The 21,159-nt window shown below is 45.0% G+C and overlaps 1 pseudogene; it reads right to left on the reverse strand.

Annotated features, from left to right (window-relative positions):
* Positions 1-1,082: 1,082 nt before the first annotated feature.
* Positions 1,083-18,691, reverse strand: LOC135526909 (dnaJ homolog subfamily C member 27-like; annotated as a pseudogene).
* Positions 18,692-21,159: the final 2,468 nt, after the last annotated feature.

Raw genomic sequence — 21,159 nt, forward strand, 5'->3', positions numbered from 1 at the left:
TGGATACAGTCACATATCGTTTGTTGGCTTATTATTTTTTTGTTGACAATATTGCAATATAATGTTTGTTGGCTGCACCAACAGGTAACCTTCATAGACTTCTTCTCCATCTCCTGTTTAAATAGGATCTGTGATCTACTGATTAAATAGGGAACAAATTATCATTTTCAGCACTCCCCCCCACCATGGCTGGTTAAAACTTGTTATCATATCGTATCGGCACCTAAGTATTGTGACAATATCAGATGTCGTGAGGTCTCTGGCAAATCCCAGCCTTACTGGTTAGGACCGAGGACCAACCCGGTCTTCCATTGACTTCTCTCTGCAGTGTTTGACAAACAAAGAAGACATCTACAACCACACCACCACTATCAGATTAGAGCCATAAAGGAGTCATCTACCACCCCACTACCACTATCAGATTAGAGCCATAAAGGAGACTAGACATCTACCACCACACCACCACTATCAGAGTAGAGCCATAAAGGAGACTAGACATCTACCACCCCACTACCACTATCAGATTAGAGCCATAGAGGAGACTAGACATCTACCACCACACCATCGCTATCAGATTAGAGACATAAAGGAGACATCTACCACCACACCACCACTATCAGATTAGAGCCATAAAGGAGACATCTACCACCCCACTACCACTATCAGATTAGAGCCATAAAGGAGCCTAGACATCTACCACCCCACCACCACTATCAGATTAGAGCCATAAAGGAGACATCTACCACCACACCACCACTATCAGATTAGAGACATAAAGGAGACATCTACAACCCCACTACCACTATCAGATTAGAGACATAAAGGAGTCATCTACCACCCCACTACCACTATCAGATTAGAGACATAAAGGAGACATCTACCACCCCACCACCACTATCAGATTAGAGACATAAAGGAGACATCTACCACCCCACTACCACTATCAGATTAGAGCCATAAAGGAGACTAGACATCTACCACCCCACTACCACTACAGGTTAGAGCCATAAAGGAGACATCTACCACCACACCACCACTATCAGATTAGAGCCATAAAGGAGCCATCTACCACCACAGCCTTACTGGTTAGGACCGAGGACTACCCAGGTCTTCCGTTGACTTCTCTCTGCAGTGTTTGACAAAATGACAGTTCAGATCATTGATAAGTCTTCCTCACGGAGAGACAAGATTTGCTGTGACACATCATCAGTAGTGACTTTATAAAACACTGTTGTAGCAAAATGTGATGGCACCTGGTGGGAGGGTTGGAGAGCAGGGAGGGGGGGGAGAAGGTTTAGGAGAAGGGATTAGGAGAGGGTAGACAAGGCTAATGACGTTCTAGGGGCGAGGGGTCAGGGTGCCCATGTGGAGTGTGGAGCATTGACCGGAGTCCCTAGCTGGCGTTGGTTGGCGGTGTCTACTTGATGTTCTTGAGCAAGGAGGTGCGAGCGTTCACCACGGCCTTGAAAGCATCCTCGCTGCCCGGGGCAACGCACTTATCCGGATGGAGCAGCACAGCCAGCTTCCTGTATGCCTTGTTAACCTCCTCCCTGGAAACACAAACAGGAACCAACGTTAGACCAAGAGGAAGGCGCTGTTGATGTCGCCGTGTGTGTGTGTGTGTGTGTGTGTGTGTGTGTGTGTGTGTGTGTGTGTGTGTGTGTGTGTGTGTGTGTGTGTGTGTGTGTGTGTGTGTGTGTGTGTGTGTGTGTGTGGAAGAAGTTGATTGTCAGGTGGACTGAGTAATGAGATTCACCACTGTTTCTTAATCCCCTCACTAAATCCAAGCCCCGAATCCCCTACACACACACACACACACTTAGCTGCCTCATATCAGGGAAGATGTAAATTACCCGGAGAAGTCTGTTTTTTTTGAGAGAGCGAGAGAGAGTAGGGAGAGAAAGAGAATGAGAGAGAAATGATTTGTTGAGAAGCAACTGCTTGCTAAGGTTAAGTTTAGGTTTAGAATAAGGGTTAGGGCTAGGGTAAGGGTTAAGTTTAGGTTTAGAATAAGGGTTAGGGCCAGGGTAAGGGTTAAGTTTAAGGATAAGGGCTACTAGATAGGTTAAATGTTACTGATAGTCAGTCCATCTGTCGATGCTCTACAGACTATTCAAATAAAGTGTTCTCTCTTCTTTTGCCAACATGAAAACCTGTCATGTCAATAAACAAACACATTTAATTGAATTGAGTACAGATCAGAGTGTGGAGGATGAACTGACAGAGTAGAGGATAGGATAGCGTGACTGAGTGTGTGCTGTTGGAGTGGGACTGCATGATAACATGACGACAGGGGTGCTGTTGGAGTGGGACTGCATGATAACATGACGACAGGGGTGCTGTTGGAGTGGGACTGCATGATAACATGACGACAGGGGTGCTGTTGGAGTGGGACTGCATGATAACATGACAACAGGGGTGCTGTTGGAGTGGGACTGCATGATAACATGACGACAGGGGTGCTGTTGGAGTGGGACTGCATGATAACATGACGACAGGGGTGCTGTTGGAGTGGGACTGCATGATAACATGACAACAGGGGTGCTGTTGGAGTGGGACTGCATGATAACATGACAACAGGGGTGCTGTTGGAGTGGGACTGCATGATAACATGACAACAGGGGTGCTGTTGGAGTGGGACTGCATGATAACATGACAACAGGGGTGCTGTTGGAGTGGGACTGCATGATAACATGACAACAGGGGTGCTGTTGGAGTGGGACTGCATGATAACATGACAACAGGGGTGCTGTTGGAGTGGGACTGCATGATAACATGACAACAGGGGTGCTGTTGGAGTGGGACTGCATGATAACATGACGACAGGGGTGCTGTTGGAGTGGGACTGCATGATAACATGACAACAGGGGTGCTGTTGGAGTGGGACTGCATGATAACATGACGACAGGGGTGCTGTTGGAGTGGGACTGCATGATAACATGACAACAGGGGTGCTGTTGGAGTGGGACTGCATGATAACATGACGACAGGGGTGCTGTTGGAGTGGGACTGCATGATAACATGACGACAGGGGTGCTGTTGGAGTGGGACTGCATGATAACATGACAACAGGGGTGCTGTTGGAGTGGGACTGCATGATAACATGACGACAGGGGTGCTGTTGGAGTGGGACTGCATGATAACATGACAACAGGGGTGCTGTTGGAGTGGGACTGCATGATAACATGACAACAGGGGTGCTGTTGGAGTGGGACTGCATGATAACATGACAACAGGGGTGCTGTTGGAGTGGGACTGCATGATAACATGACGACAGGGGTGCTGTTGGAGTGGGACTGCATGATAACATGACGACAGGGGTGCTGTTGGAGTGGGACTGCATGATAACATGACGACAGGGGTGCTGTTGGGGTGGGACTGCATGATAACATGACGACAGGGTTGCTGTTGGAGTGGGACTGCATGATAACATGACGACAGGGGTGCTGTTGGAGTGGGACTGCATGATAACATGACAACAGGGGTGCTGTTGGAGTGGGACTGCATGATAACATGACGACAGGGGTGCTGTTGGAGTGGGACTGCATGATAACATGACGACAGGGGTGCTGTTGGAGTGGGACTGCATGATAACATGACGACAGGGTCTAAATTGCAGTAATAGACAGGAAGGGGTTAAGAAGAGATGATCTGTCCTCCTCCTGATCTTCTTACCCCCTGACGGCGGCCCTGTTGTCATGACAACCTCTAGCCCCTAGACACTTGACTAAGAGTGATTGGACAAGTCATTGTGTCATTCTGTGTGATTGGACAGGTCATTTGATCATTCTGAGTGATTGGACAAAACATGTGTGTCCTTGTGAGTGATTGGACAAGTCATTGTGTCATTATGGGTGATTGGACAAGTCATTGGGTCATTCTGAGTGATTGGACAGGTCATTGGGTCCTGAGTGAATGGACAGGTCATTGTGTCATTCTGAGTGATTGGACAGGTCATTGTGTCATTCTGAGTGATTGGACAGGTCATTGGGTCATTCTGAGTGATTGGACAGGTCATTGTGTCCTGAGTGATTGGACAGGTCATTGTGTCATTCTGAGTGATTGGACAGGTCATTGTGTCATTCTGAGTGATTGGACAGGTCATTGGGTCATTCTGAGTGATTGGACAGGTCATTGGGTCCTGAGTGAATGGACAGGTCATTGTGTCATTCTGTGTGATTGAACAGGTCATTGCGGTAATACAACCCAGTTGATCAGAGGTTAATGTGGAACTATTCCAAGTGTCTAGGGCACAGGGGTCAAACTCATTCCAAGTGTCAAGGGCACAGGGGTCAAACTCATTCCAAGTGTCAAGGGCACAGGGGTCAAACTCATTACAAGTGTCTAGGGCACAGGGGTCAAACTCATTCCAAGTGTCTAGGGCACAGGGGTCAAACTCATTGCAAGTGTCTAGGGCACAGGGGTCAAACTCATTCCAAGTGTCAAGGGCACAGGGGTCAAACTCATTACAAGTGTCTAGGGCACAGGGGCAAACTCATTACAAGTGTCTAGGGCACAGGGGTCAAACTCATTCCAAGTGTCTAGGGCACAGGGGTCAAACTCATTGCAAGTGTCTAGGGCACAGGGGTCAAACTCATTACAAGTGTCTAGGGCACAGGGGTCAAACTCATTCCAAGTGTCTAGGGCACAGGGGTCAAACTCATTCCAAGTGTCAAGGGCACAGGGGTCAAACTCATTCCAAGTGTCTAGGGCACAGGGGTCAAACTCATTGCAAGTGTCTAGGGCACAGGGGTCAAACTCATTCCAAGTGTCTAGGGCACAGGGGTCAAACTCATTCCAAGTGTCTAGGGCACAGGGGTCAAACTCATTGCAAGTGTCTAGGGCACAGGGGTCAAACTCATTACAAGTGTCTAGGGCACAGGGGTCAAACTCATTCCAAGTGTCTAGGGCACAGGGGTCAAACTCATTCCAAGTGTCTAGGGCACAGGGGTCAAAGGGGTCAAACTCATTGCAAGTGTCTAGGGCACAGGGGTCAAACTCCTTCCGTCTGCAGGTACTCACTCCTCCCTTGACTGATCAATTACCTGGTTGTCTAGGTCTTAATTGGTTAGTTAGGAACTCCCCTCACCTGGTTGTCTAGGTCTTAATTGGTTAGTTAGGAACTCCCCTCACCTGGTTGTCTGGGTCTTAATTGGTTAGTTGTGAACTCCCCTCACCTGGTTGTCTGGGTCTTAATTGGTTAGTTAGGAACTCCCCTCACCTGGTTGTCTGGGTCTTAATTGGTTAGTTAGGAACTCCCCTCACCTGGTTGTCTAGGTCACAATTGGTTAGTTAGGAACTCCCCTCACCTGGTTGTCTAGGTCACAATTGGTTAGTTAGGATTTCTCCTCACCTGGTTGTCTGGGTCTTAATTGGTTAGTTAGGATTTCTCCTCACCTGGTTGTCTGGGTCTTAATTGGTTAGTTAGGATTTCTCCTCCCCTGGTTGTCTGGGTCTTAATTGGTTAGTTAGGAACTCCCCTCACCTGGTTGTCTGGGTCTTAATTGGTTAGTTAGGATTTCTCCTCACCTGGTTGTCTAGGTCTCAATTGGCCACAAATGTAAAGGAAATAACCAAAACCAGCAGAGACTCGGCCCTCCATGGACTGACGTGAGACACCCTGGTGACCCCTGTTCTTACCGTGTGGCTCCAGGTTTCACCCCCAGCATATCCCAGGAGTCCTTGCTGTTGCGTATGCGTCGGATGGTGTCGGCCTGCTCCTTGGTGAAGCCGACAGTGACCTCCGCAACCGGGCGCTTCCCGCCGTTCTCACACATGTCCGTTATCGAGGAGAAAAATGCCTGGAGAACACACACACACACACACACACAAAGATCACTACAATCTATCATCTATCTAGCTTACAGTATCTGTATATTAACAGTTGAAGGTTGGAGTCATTAACGGAAGTTTACATACACTTAGGTTGGAGTCATTAAAACTTGTTTTTCACTTCACAAATGTCTTGTTACCAAACTATAGGTTTTGGTAAGTCGGTGAGGACATCTACTTTGTGCATGACACATTTCCAACAATTGTTTACAGACAGATTATTTCACTTATAGTGGTAGATGTCTCCTTTATGGCTCTAATCTGATAGTGGTAGTGGGGTGGTAGATGTCTAGTCTCTTTATGGCTCTAATCTGATAGTGGTAGTGGGGTGGTAGATGTCTAGTCTCTTTATGGCTCTAATCTGATAGTGGTAGTGGGGTGGTAGATGTCTAGTCTCCTTTATGTCTCTAATCTGATAGTGGGGTGGTAGACATCTCCTTTTGGCTCTAATCTGATAGTGGTAGTGAAGTGGTAAATGTCTAGTCTCTTTTTTGGCTCTAATCTGATAGTGGTAGTGGGGTGGTAGATGTCTAGTCTCCTTTATGGCTCTAATCTGATAGTGGTAGACATCTCCTTTTTGGCTCTAATCTGATAGTGGTAGTGAAGTGGTAAATGTCTAGTCTCTTTTTTGGCTCTAATCTGATAGTGGTAGTGGGGTTGTAGATTTCTAGTATCCTTTATGTCTCTAATCTGATAGTGGTGGTGTGGTGGTAGATGTCTCCTTTATGTCTCTAATCTGATAGTGGTAGTGGGGTGGTAGATGTCTCCTTTATGGCTCTAATCTGATAGTGGTAGTGGGGTGGTAGAATACTCCTTTATGGCTCTAATCTGATAGTGGTAGTGGGGTGGTAGATTTCTCCTTTATGTCTAATCTAATCTGATAGTGGTAGTGGGGTGGTAGATTTCTCCTTTATGTCTCTAATCTGATATTGGTAGATATCTCCTTTTTGGCTCTAATCTGATAGTGGTAGTGAAGTGGTAGATGGCTGCTTTATGGCTCTAATCTGATAGTGGTAGTGGGTGGTAGATGTCTAGTCTCCTTTATGGCTCTAATCTGATAGTGGTAGTGGGTGGTAGATGTCTAGTCTCCTTTATGGCTGGATGCTGGAGGAAACAGGTACAAAAGTATCTATATTCACAGTAAAACAAGTCCTATATCAACATAACCTGAAAGGCCGCTCAGCAAGGAAGAAGCCACTGCTCCAAAACTGCCATGAAAAAGCCAGACTATGGTTTGCAACTGCACATGGGGACAAAGATCGTACTTTTTGGAGAAATGTCCTCGGGTCTGATGAAACAAAAACATAACTGTTTGGCCATAATGACCATCGTTATGTTTGGAGGAAACAGGGGAAGGCTTGCAAGCCGAAGAACACCATCTCAACCGTAAAGCACGGAGGTGGCAGCATCATGTTGTGGAAGTGCTTTGCTGCAGGAGGGACTGGTGGTCGCAAATGGGTCTTCCTAATGGATAATGACCCCAAGCATACTTCCAAAGTTGTGGCAAAATGGCTTAAGGACAACAAAGTCAAGGTATTGGAGTGGCCATCACAAAGCCCTAACCTCAATCCTATAGACAATTTGTGGGCAGAACTTAAAAAGCGTGTGCGAGCAAGGAGGCCTACAAACCTGACTCAGTTATACCAGCTCTGTCAGGGGGAATGGGCCAAAATTCACCCAATTTATTGTGGGAAGCTTGTGGAAGGCTATCAGATTAGAGCCATAAAGGAGACGAGACATCTACCACCCCACTACCACTATCAGATTAGAGCCATAAAGCAGACTAGACATCTACCACCCCACTACCACTATCAGATTAGAGCCATAAAGGAGACGAGACATCTACCACCCCACTACCACTATCAGATTAGAGCCATAAAGCAGACTAGACATCTACCACCCACTACCACTATCAGATTAGAGCCATAAAGGAGACGAGACATCTACCACCCCACTACCACTATCAGATTAGAGCCATAAAGGAGACGAGACATCTACCACCCCACTACCACTATCAGATTAGAGCCATAAAGGAGACTAGACATCTAACACTATCAGATTAGAGCCATAAAGGAGACTAGACATCTACCACTATCAGATTAGAGACATAAAGGAGACTAGACATCTAACACTATCAGATTAGAGACATAAAGGAGACATCTACCACCCCACTACCACTATCAGATTAGAGCCATAAAGGAGACATCTACCACCCCACTACCACTATCAGATTAGAGACATAAAGGAGACATCTACCACCCCACTACCACTATCAGATTAGAGCCATAAAGGAGACATCTACCACCCCACTACCACTATCAGATTAGAGCCATAAAGGAGACATCTACCACCCCACCACCACTATCAGATTAGAGCCATAAAGGAGCCTAGACATCTACCACCCCACTACCACTATCAGATTAGAGACATAGAGGAGACTAGACATCTACCACCCCACTACCACTACAGATTAGAGACATAAAGGAGCCTAGACATCTACCACCCCACTACCACTATCAGATTAGAGACATAAAGGAGACATCTACCACCCCACTACCACTATCAGATTAGAGCCATAAAGGAGACATCTACCACTATGAGATTAGAGCCATAAAGGAGTCATCAACCACCCCACTACCAGTATCAGAGTAGAGACATAAAGGAGACATCTACCACCCCACTACCACTATCAGATTAGAGCCATGAAGGAGTCTTCTACCACCCCACTACCACTATCAGATTAGAGCCATGAAGGAGTCTTCTACCACCCCACTACCACTATCAGATTAGAGCCATAAAGGAGTCATCAACCACCCCACTACCACTATCAGATTAGAGACATAAAGGAGTCTTCTACCACCCCACTACCACTATGAGATTAGAGCCATAAAGGGGACATCTACCACCACACCACCACTATCAGATTAGAGCCATGAAGGAGTCTTCTACCACCCCACTACCACTATCAGATTAGAGACATAGAGGAGACTAGACATCTACCACCCCACTACCACTATCAGATTAGAGCCATGAAGGAGTCTTCTACCACCCCACTACCACTATCAGATTAGAGACATAGAGGAGACTAGACATCTACCACCCCACTACCACTATCAGATTAGAGCCATAAAGGAGACTAGACATCTACCACCCCACTACCACTATCAGATTAGAGCCATAAAGGAGACTAGACATCTACCACCCCACTACCACTATCAGATTAGAGCCATAAAGGAGACTAGACATCTATCACCCCACTACCACTATCAGATTAGAGACATAGAGGAGACTAGACATCTACCACCCCACTACCACTATCAGATTAGAGACATAGAGGAGACTAGACATCTACCACCCCACTACCACTATCAGATTAGAGCCATGAAGGAGACATCTACCACCCCACTACCACTATCAGATTAGAGACATAGAGGAGACTAGACATCTACCACCCCACTACCACTATCAGATTAGAGCCATGAAGGAGACATCTACCACCCCACTACCACCATCAGATTAGAGACATAGAGGAGACTAGACATCTACCACCCCACTACCACTATCAGATTAGAGCCATGAAGGAGACATCTACCACCCCACTACCACTATCAGATTAGAGACATAGAGGAGACTAGACATCTACCACCCCACTACCACTACAGATTAGAGACATAAAGGAGACATCTACCACCCCACTACCACTATCAGATTAGAGACATAGAGGAGACTAGACATCTACCACCCCACTACCACTATCAGATTAGAGACATAAAGGAGACATCTACAACCCCACTACCACTATCAGATTAGAGACATAAAGGAGACATCTACCACCTGTTGGGGAATAATCAGAATTAGTTGGCAAGATGTTTTATATTCATCATATGTTTGTAAGTTACTCCTCATCAGAATGTTATTGTTGTATAATACTGTGGCGGGGTTGCAGTATCTGTTCTCTGTCAAGACTAAGTTGCTTGGGCCGGAGAGAGGGGAGAGGTCAAGCGTGTATCTCTTGGCTCCACAATGTCTGTGTGCCAGTCAGTGTGTCTCTGTGATCTTGTCAAGATAGGATGGATTTGATATATGGCTGTTGATATGGAGGATTGGTTTATGGTTCTGAGTTTGAGAAAATAACATAGTTTAGGAGACAAAGCTGAACGATAAATTATGCCTATGCTGTCTGGCTATGTGTGTCTTTGCTATAAAGGATCTCAGTTGAAATGTGTAAGGGACTCTCAGAGAATTCATCGATAGACACTGAATTGATCTGAGAGTCACAGGGTTGTGATAGAGCTCATATAATTAAAGATGGACTTTGTGATAACTAACTCTGACTTGTGTGTGGTTTGCTCTCATGATTTGGTAAATAGAGGAAATTTCCACGACACACCCCACTACCACTATCAGATTAGAGCCATAAAGGAGACATCTACCACCCCACCACCACTATCAGATTAGAGCCATAAAGGAGACATCTACCACCCCACTACCACTATCAGATTAGAGCCATAAAGGAGACATCTACCACCCCACTACCACTACAGGTTAGAGACATAAAGAAGACATCTACCACCCCACTACCACTACAGGTTAGAGACATAAAGGAGACATCTACCACCCCACTACCACTACAGGTTAGAGACATAAAGAAGACATCTACCACCCCACTACCACTACAGGTTAGAGACATAAAGAAGACATCTACCACCCCACTACCACTATCAGATTAGAGACATAAAGGAGACATCTACCACCACACCACCACTATCAGATTAGAGACATAAAGGAGACATCTACCACCCCACTACCACTATCAGATTAGAGCCATAAAGGAGACATCTACCACCCCACTACCACTACAGGTTAGAGACATTAAGAAGACATCTACCACCCCACTACCACTATCAGATTAGAGACATAAAGAAGACATCTACCACCCCACTACCACTATCAGATTAGAGCCATAAAGGAGACATCTACCACCCCACTACCACTACAGGTTAGAGACATAAAGGAGACATCTACCACCCCACTACCACTACAGGTTAGAGACATAAAGAAGACATCTACCACCCCAATATATTGTATAAAACAGTATATTGCTCCATTCAGCAGCCAACGTGTATTCCCGGTAAAAACACACATTTTCAACAGTGCATAGATAACAATAACCTAGAAAATGACATAGGTTGTCACTCAACTAATGAAGCCATTTTAGCATTTGAATGCCGAAGGTGCCACAGATGTGCAAGATCAGGCTGTCTGGCACACAAAGCTGGGCACAGTGCTCAGTTTGACCAGGCTACTGATATTACTGGGGTTGTTCAGCATGCAAAATGACTTGTCGATCAATGACTGTCAACACAGTTACATGCAGGTCGACACTGAAGGAGAGAGTGCTGAAGGAGAGAGGGCTGAAGGAGAGAGGGCTGAAGGAGAGAGTGCTGAAGGAGACAGGGCTGAAGGAGAGAGGGCTGAAGGAGAGAGGGCTGAAGGAGAGAGGGCTGACGGAGAGAGGGCTGAAGGAGAGAGGGCTGAAGGAGAGAGGGCTGAAGGAGAGAGGGCTGACGGAGAGGGCTGACGGAGAGAGGGCTGAAGGAGACAGGGCTGAAGGAGAGAGGGCTGAAGGAGACAGGGCTGAAGGAGAGAGGGCTGAAGGAGAGAGGGCTGAAGGAGAGAGGGCTGACGGAGAGAGGGCTGAAGGAGAGAGGGCTGAAGGAGAGAGGGCTGACGGAGAGTGCTGAAGGAGAGAGGGCTGAAGGAGACAGGGCTGAAGGAGAGAGGGCTGAAGGAGAGAGGGCTGAAGGAGAGAGGGCTGAAGGAGAGGGTGCTGAAGGAGAGAGTGCTGAAGGAGAGAGGGCTGAAGGAGACAGGGCTGAAGGAGAGAGGGCTGAAGGAGACAGGGCTGAAGGAGAGAGGGCTGAAGGAGAGAGGGCTGAAGGAGAGAGGGCTGAAGGAGAGAGGGCTGTAGGAGAGAGGGCTGAAGGAGAGAGGGCTGAAGGAGAGAGGGCTGAAGGAGAGAGGGCTGAAGGAGAGAGGGCTGAAGGAGAGAGGGCTGAAGGAGAGAGTGCTGAAGGAGAGAGGGCTGAAGGAGAGAGGGCTGAAGGAGAGAGGGCTGACAGAGAGAGGGCTGAAGGAGAGAAGGCTGACGGCGAGAGGCCTGACGGAGAGAGGGCTGACGGAGAGAGGGCTGACGGAGAGAGGGCTGAAGGAGAGAGGGCTGAAGGAGAGAGGGCTGACGGCGAGAGGCCTGACGGAGAGAGGGCTGACGGAGAGAGGGCTGACGGAGAGAGGGCTGAAGGAGAGAGTGCTGAAGGAGACAGGGCTGAAGGAGACAGGGCTGAAGGAGACAGGGCTGAAGGAGAGAGTGCTGAAGGAGACAGGGCTGAAGGAGACAGGGCTGAAGGAGAGAGTGCTGAAGGAGAGAGGGCTGAAGGAGAGAGGGCTGAAGGAGAGAGGGCTGACAGAGAGAGGGCTGACGGAGAGCTCTCAACGCATCAGTTGATGAGAGGAAGGTATAAAGAATGTCAAATTAACGGAGATTCGTAACGTTGGAATAGGTTTTTCTGACCGATGCTACATTTAGATGGGTTATGGGTCCGCAGACCGATGCACTTTTATCTTAAACATTTGAATAGGGAAAAAGATGCGTATCGGTGATTCGTTATCCATCCATCAATGAGGTAACCAGCTGTGTGTGTGTGTGTGTGTGTGTGTGTGTGTGTGTGTGTGTGTGTGTGTGTGTGTGTGTGTGTGTGTGTGTGTGTGTACATACCTGAAACATCTCACTGATGCCCTCACCGCTCTGTGCTGACGTCTCAAAGTAGTGGAACCCTCTAGACTCCGCCCACAGCCTGCCCACTCCCTCATCGACTACACGACGCTTAATCAGATCCACCTGGTGGACACACACACACACAGACACACGCACACACACACAGACACATGCACACGGTATTAAGTCCAATGAACCTGCATTGTTGGGTTTTGAGTATGCAAGAAAGACATTTCACTGTACTCCTGCATGTGACATTAAACTTGAAAAACACACACACACACACCTTGTTGGCACACACACACACACACCTTGTTGGCACACACAACGAAGACGATGCTCTCCATGTTAACCATGGAGCCCATCTCCTGTTTCATCTCCCCAGCCAGCTGTCCAACGCATCGAAACTCTCCCTCAGACCTACATCATACACCAACACCACCCCTGGCTGTCCTTATAGAACTCATTACGAACCTGCAGAGACAAAAAGAGAGAGAGAGAGAGAGAGAGAGAGAGACAGAGAGAGACACAGAGAGAGAGGCAGAGACAGAGAGACAGACAGACAGACAGAGACAGACACAGAGAGAGACAGACAGAGAGAGACAGAGACACAGACACAGAGAGACAGACAGAGAGACAGACAGACAGACGGACAGATGGACAGAGACAGACAGACAGAGAGAGACAGACAGAGAGAGAGACAGAGAAACAGACAGAGAAACAGACAGAGACAGACAGAGAGAGAGAGAGACAGAGAAACAGACAGAGAGACAGCCAGAGAGACAGACAGAGAGAGACAGAGAAACAGACAGACAGACAGAGACAGACAGACAGACAGACAGACAGAGAGAGAGACAGACAGAGAGACAGAGAAACAGACAGAGACAGAGACAGAGAGAGAGAGACAGACAGACAGAGACAGACAGACAGACAGACAGACAGAGAGAGAGAGAGACAGAGAAACAGACAGAGACAGACAGACAGAGACAGACAGAGAGACAGACAGAGAAACAGACAGACAGACAGACAGACAGACAGACAGAGAAACAGACAGAGAAGACAGACAGAGAGACAGACAGACAGAGACAGAGAGAGAGAGAGACAGAGAAACAGACAGAGAGAGAGAGACAGAGAAACAGACAGAGAGAGAGAGAGAGACTAACAACATTTGTGACCTGTTGCCTGTTAAAAGGGTAACAGTGGGACATAAACACCATTGTAAATACAACCTATATTTATTTATTTCCCCTTTTGCCACAGACTAAACATTGTGCAACAGAATCTGCATAATTAAGGGTTAAGTACGGATTCTGTTGCAAAATGTTGCCGACAGAGTTTCTCCAAACGGGATTATATCTACATTTGAGTCATTTAACAGATGCTCTTATCCAGTGCGACTTACAGCAACAATAAGGACACCTCGGCAGATTCTTTCTTCTCATCGGCTTTGGGGTTCGAACCGGTGACCTTTCATTTACCTAGGATACCTGCCGCTCTCTTTTCTATTTGACAAATGCAGGTAGGAGCCTTTCCTGTTTCATTCTGTTTGCCTCCGTTCGGTTCTTAAACGGTAACCGGTTTCCATAATGCATACACCCTTGCTGTTCCTGTGAAGCAATTCATTATTTCACCAGTAAGAGGCGCCGTTGTTACACAAATCACCATGGAGTCAAACACAGTGGTGAATTAGTGAATCTCATGTTTTCAGTCAGTATTGAAACAGCAGCAAATCCACAGTAAACACAGAGACAGCATGTCTGGACATGAAAGTGTAGATGTTTTTCTGGTCAGACGTGTAAAAGTATGTTCCAGTATGTTAGAAGGTAGACCATGATTCACGTTTTAAATATGTCTTTTCAACTTTATGTGCCACTACTTTAAACATAGATTTGTAATCTAGCCCGATAAAATAAAAAGGTCGGATAAATCTAATGTATTTTTTTTTTAACTAGGCAAGTCAGTTAAGAACAAATTCTTATTCACAATGACGGCCTACCCCGGCCAAACCGTAACCCGGACGACGCTGGGGCAATGATGGCCTACCCCGGCCAAACCGTAACCCGGACGACGCTGGGGCAATGATGGCCTACCCCGCCAAACCGCACGCTGGGGCAATTGGCCTCCCCAATCACGGCCAGTAGTGATACAGCCTGGATTCGAACCAGGGTCTGTAGTGACACCGAGATCCAGTGCCTTAGAACGCTGCGCCACTCAGGTGCCCGTAAGGTGGTAAGGCAGTAAGTTACTCACTGACCTCATAGATGATCAATTAGGTACTCACTGACTTCATAGAAGATCAATAAGGTACTCACTGACCTCATAGAAAATAAATAAGGTAGTAAGGTACTCACTGACCTCATAGAAGATCAATAAGGTACTCACTGAGTTCATAGAATATCAATAGAAGATGGCCTCATAGAAGATCAATAAGGCAATAAGGTACTCACTGACCTCATAGAAGAACAATAAGGTAGTAAGGTACTCACTGAGTTCATAGAATATCAATAAGGTACTCACTGACCTCATAGAAGATCAATAAGGCAATAAGGTACTCACTGACCTCATAGAAGATCAATAAGGTAGTAAGGTACTCACTGAGTTCATAGAATATCAATAAGGTACTCACTGACCTCATAGAAGATCAATAAGGCAATAAGGTACTCACTGACCTCATAGAAGATCAATAAGGTACTCACTGACTTCATAGAATATCAATAAGGTACTCACTGACCTCATAGAAAATAAATAAGGTAGTAAGATACTCACTGACCTCATAGAAGATCAATAAGGCAGTAAGGTACTCACTGAGTTCCCCACCTCAGAAGCTCAATAAGGCAATAAGGTACTCACTGACCTCATAGAAGATCAATAAGGTAGTAAGGTACTCACTGACCTCATAGAAGATCAATAAGGTAGTAAGGTACTCACTGAGTTCATAGAAGATCAATAAGGTACTCACTGACTTCATAGAATATCAATAAGGTACTCACTGACCTCATAGAAGATCAATAAGGCAATAAGGTACTCACTGACCTCATAGAAGATCAATAAGGCAATAAGGTACTCACTGACCTCATATAAGATCAAAAAGGCAATAAGGTACTCACTGACCTCATAGAAGATCAATAAGGCAATAAGGTACTCACTGACCTCATAGAAGATCAATAAGGCAATAAGGTACTCACTGACCTCATAGAAGATCAATAAGGTAGTAAGGTACTCACTGACCTCATAGAAGATCAATAAGGCAATAAGGTACTCACTGAGTTCATAGAATATCAATAAGGTACTCACTGACCTCATAGAAGATCAATAAGGTAGTAAGGTACTCACTGACCTCATAGAATATCAATAAGGCAATAAGGTACTCACTGACCTCATAGAAGATCAATAATAAGGTACTCACTGACCTCATAGAAGATCAATAAGGCAATAAGGTACTCACTGACCTCATAGAAGATCAATAAGGCAATAAGGTACTCACTGAGTTCATAGAAGATCAATAAGGTACTCACTGACCTCATAGAAGATCAATAAGGCAATAAGGTACTCACTGAGTTCATAGAAGATCAATAAGGCAATAAGGTACTCACTGACCTCGTAGAAGAAGGGGTGTCCTGCCATGTCAAAGATGTTCACTTTGATCTCTCTGTCTCGCACCTGGATTCTGAAAAAAACAAACACCCAATCAGTCACACAGATGTCAGTAGTCTCTACAGCAGTGGTTCTCAACAAGGGGAACTAGTAAGCTTTCTGGTAAAATGTACACAACAAGGGGCACTTCATGCAGAGCAGGGATTTCGTTCATTTTTCATTTACACTATTATTGCATTATCAAGCTCAGAACGCTTATATTCTGGTTCTAAACACGGCCTCTTAGCGAACAAGTGGAATCATAAACAGTTGCTTGTTCGTTATGTTTGCCTGCCTCCTCCTGACTGCAATGGAACTGCGCTGATGATAGAAATACACGTGAGTTTACAAAACATTAAGAACACCTTCCTAATATTGAGTTGCAGAACAGTCTCAATTCATCAGGACATGGACTCTACAAGGTGTCAAAAGCGTTCCACAGGGATGTTGGCCCATGTTAATTTCAATGCTTCACCACAGTTGGGTCAAGTTAGCTGGGTGTCCTTTGGGTGGGTGTGGACCGTTCTTGATACACACGGGGAAACCGTTGAGCGTGAAAAACCCAGCAGCGTTGCAGTTCTTGACACAAACCGGTGCGCTCTGGCACCTACTACCATACCCCCGTTCAAAGGCACTTAAATATTTTGTCTTCGCCATTCACCTTCTGAATGACACATGTCTCAATTGTCTCAAAGTTTGAAAATACCTTTTAACCACCTGTCTCCTCCCCTTCATCTAAGTGGATTTTTTTAACAGGTGACATCACTAAGGGATCATAGCTTTCACCTGGATTCACCTGGTCAGTCTATGTCATGGAAAGAGCAGGTGTTACATAATGTTTTCGTAAACTCAGTGTATGCCTCTTACTGCTACAACATGTGTCATCATTAGGGGACAACTTACTTGGTGACCCCATAGTCGATCCCTATGGTGGCCAGATACTTGGGCACAAACCTCTTCTCACAGTATCGCTTGATGATGCAGCTCTGTAATGAGGAAAAAGTAGTAGACGTGTATAAAAGTAACAAACATATATATATAGGAGCACATTGCACGTGGAAACTATGTGTCATTCTATGCAGCGATTGCCGTGTAGGCATGGGTGATCGTGATGGTATTGATGCATTCTGCGATAGGCTACCCTAGCTGGCATGCTTTAGACAGGGACATCATCTTTTAGTTATTTTGCAGATGCTCTTATCCAGAGAGACTTGCAGTATTAAATGCTGTATTTCAAATGGCACCTTATGGGCCCGTGGGAATCGAACCCAGAACACTGGCATTGCAAGTGCCACGGTCTACCAACTGAGCCACACAGTACCATGTGGGCTCCCGAGTGGCACAGCGGTCTAAGGCACTGCATTTCAGTGCTAGAAGTGTCATTTCAGACACCCTGGTTTGATTCCAGGCTGCGTCACAACCGGCAGTGATTGGGAGTCCCATAGGGCGGTGCGCAATTCACCCAGCGTCGGCCGGTGTAGGCTGTCATTGTAAATAAGAATATGTTCTTTAACTGACTTGCCTGGTTAAATAAATGAATAAAGAATGATGGAAAGTCACTATCTAACATCTGTTTGTATCTAACTTGCTTTGTCTATTGCCTGTGTAAACCTGGAGATTCCACCAAGTAGGTGGAGATATTGCCATAGGCTACATCAAATCAAATGTATGTATATTGCCCTTCTTGCATCAGCTGATATCTCAAAGTACTGTGGGCCATTTAATAGGGTTGTCTGCACAGCTGGTTTCCGGTGAGGTAAGTATAATGCGACAGTTTATTTTATTGAAATGACATTATTACATCATGAGTAATGAGAGCACCTAACCTTCTCCGGCGTGGTCTCCTTAAACCACGATTTTCCGTGTTGTATCTATTGTAAATCAGTTTTATTTTATTTCATAAAATACTGACGTAGGAGCTCCAGTCTACACGCACACACACACACACACTAGTCACCGTTCAACTCCATCGTAAATGGCAGAGTTGAGTTTATTCGTCTAGCTAGGTACCTGTCTTCTTACATTGATCTGACGTTGTTAAGAAATAAAATCATCTCATTTAACTAGGTGACTCACCTTGCCCACCTCGGCATTGCCAAGACTGATCACTTTCACGCGGAGCGATTTCTTGTTCTCGCGTCTCTTCTGCACATTTGAGTCCATGCTAATGTGATTGACCAAGTATGTTCAAATATGTTATTTACGTCTTCGATGATGGCTGTTAAAAGACAGTTGGAATTTCAATCTTAGCTTAGCTTAGTTTAGCACGTCCCTTATTAACGTTATCTGGCTAGCGGGACATGTACTCCATCGTTAACGACAGTATACACCCCAGCATCTAAAATATTAGCTAGACTCGTCAAAAAAAAATCTGGACAAGTGAAATATGCATCGTATGGGATAGGTAGCTTGCATGTGCTATTATAGCCAGCTCCGCTGTTTTGCACAACAAACACCTGTCTGTCAATGAATCTTATGTGCGGCAGCAGATGCATTATGAAGTCAGCAAAACCGTAGACATCCGCGTGGTCTATGATGTCATAAACCCTACAAATTCCAGCGTTGGGTGAAAAATGGGAGCCATGTTGGTCAGGGACAAATACAAAACCCAGTCTAATTGGAATGAATGGCAGTAAAAAGGCATAATCTTGATTTATTTATGCAGGAAAAAATAAAAGCAAGGTATCAGGAATTGTGTTTTATAATTGTCAACCTAAAATACAGTCTTATAGTTATACTGTATTTTATACTGTATTTATAATTATACGTCTACATTTGTGTTTTCTTGAAAAGCTTTGGGTGTTATTACATGATACAATATCACCACTTGTTATATTTACAACATATGTATTGTGTATGGCTGGATTGATTGTGTTGTTTGAATGGACTGTTGGCATTTTGGCAGTTAATTTGGGTGAAAAGTGGTTGGCTAGCTAACAAACATACATTGCCGATAAATTCTTAAGATATTGTGTAAAATAATTAATTTTATCTCAGCACTGGCAAACCATGGTTGACCAATTCTCTGACCAAAATATCGGACTTTTATACCAGAAGGGTCCATACACTCCAGTATTCTAATTCCTAATTATATTGTGCGACCCGCACAGACAGCTGTGTTTATGTGTTAGGCTAGGAGGTGGTTGTGTTGTACTGACCAGTACCCGGTGTTCGCTCCGACATGTCAATCAACCTGCTATCTGCCAATCACGGGAATGCCTGGAATGTTCTGATGCCGGGCATCCTGGTGGTTGGCGGAGTGGCGTGGAGGGGGGTTGGGCAGGGGGGTGGAGCATTTGAAGTTAAGACCAGGTTCAGCCTTTATTCTCTCTCTCTTACGTCTGGGCTTCCCAAGAGAAGGTCACGATTGGCTTGTGGGTTATCTGTCATCTTTTTGGCGTGTGCTACGGCCCAAACAGTAGCCTGTGTAAAGTTGGTTTAATAAACCGTCAATTCGCAAACTCAAGCCTCTGTCTGGACAATTGTTCATTTATGATCTAGTCAGGTCATTACAATATGACCCAAATGATTTCTGTTATATTTAGCTATACATTTAATAATCAAACCAGCTGTATGTAACAAGAAAAAGTATATTATTTACAGCTAGTTATCTTCATATCAATTTTTGTTAAACTTTTTAAATCTCAGATTTTTTTTAAAAACTGGAAGCGGTTTCTATGGCAACGGCGAGAAACGACTGCAGATTCACAATTTTCCGACAGTGTTGACATGATAAAAAACATTATTTTTTTTAAATGCATTAATGGCACACCCCTGTAAACTTTAGTAAAGGTTTGTTAGCTCGTAGCCTACATTGTCACACAAGCAGGCACACAAGAGTGCCCTAACTTTACATACATTAATTAAGGGAACATTTTGACCATAGTAGTATGGCACTGAATCAGTGTTGGAGTATGTTTTTCTGTGTCTGCTGGACAAATCATCTTTATAGCATAGGCAGTTTCACTAGGGGACACTTAATACATCTTAATTCAAATGTTTGATATGGATTTACGGGAAGATGGGGATCATGCGATGGGCTTTAGAAGGAAAAAGTTGACCTAATGTAACGGTCGTTGGGGGTGGAAGAAGGATCAGACCAAAGCGCAGCTTGGTATGTGTTCATGATGTTAATATTTAATGAATCAAACTGAACACTGAAAAACAAAACGAACGACACAGTCCTGTATGGTGAATACACAGAACAGAACAGAAAATAATCAACCCACATCTCAAAGATGAAACCAGGCTACCGAAGTATGGTTCTCAATCAGGGACAACGATTGACAGCTGCCTCTAATTGAGAAACCATACCAGGCCAAACACAGAAATCCCAAATGATAGAAAAAAGAACATAGACTGCCCAACCCAACTCACGCCCTGACCATACTAAAACAAAGACAAAACAAAGGAACTAAGGTCAGAACGTGACACCTAACCTCCATAAACCATGTTGTTCACTAACAATTGATGCATTGATTGGCCAAATGAAGATTATGACATTTCATGTACAGTGCCTTGCAAAAGTATTCATCCCCTTGGTGTTTTTCATATTTTGTTTCATTACAACCTGTAATTTAAATATATTTTTATTTGGATTTCATGTAATGGACATACACAAAATAGTCCAAATTGGTGAAGTGAAATGAAAAAAATTACTTGATTCAAAATATTCAAAAAAAAAGTATTTTATGAAGCCCCTAAATAAGATCTGGTGCGACCAATTACCTTCAGAAGTCACATAATTAGTTAGATTGCACACAGGTGAACTTTATTTAAGTGTCACATGATCTCAGTATACAGTGGGGCAAAAAAGTATTTAGTCAGCCACCAATTGTGCAAGTTCTCCCACTTAAAAATATGAGAGAGGCCTGTAATTTTCATCATAGGTACACTTCAACTATGACAGACAACATGAG

This window comes from Oncorhynchus masou, chromosome 32 (genome assembly GCF_036934945.1).
Source record: "Oncorhynchus masou masou isolate Uvic2021 chromosome 32, UVic_Omas_1.1, whole genome shotgun sequence".
NCBI classification, from domain to species: domain Eukaryota; kingdom Metazoa; phylum Chordata; class Actinopteri; order Salmoniformes; family Salmonidae; genus Oncorhynchus; species Oncorhynchus masou.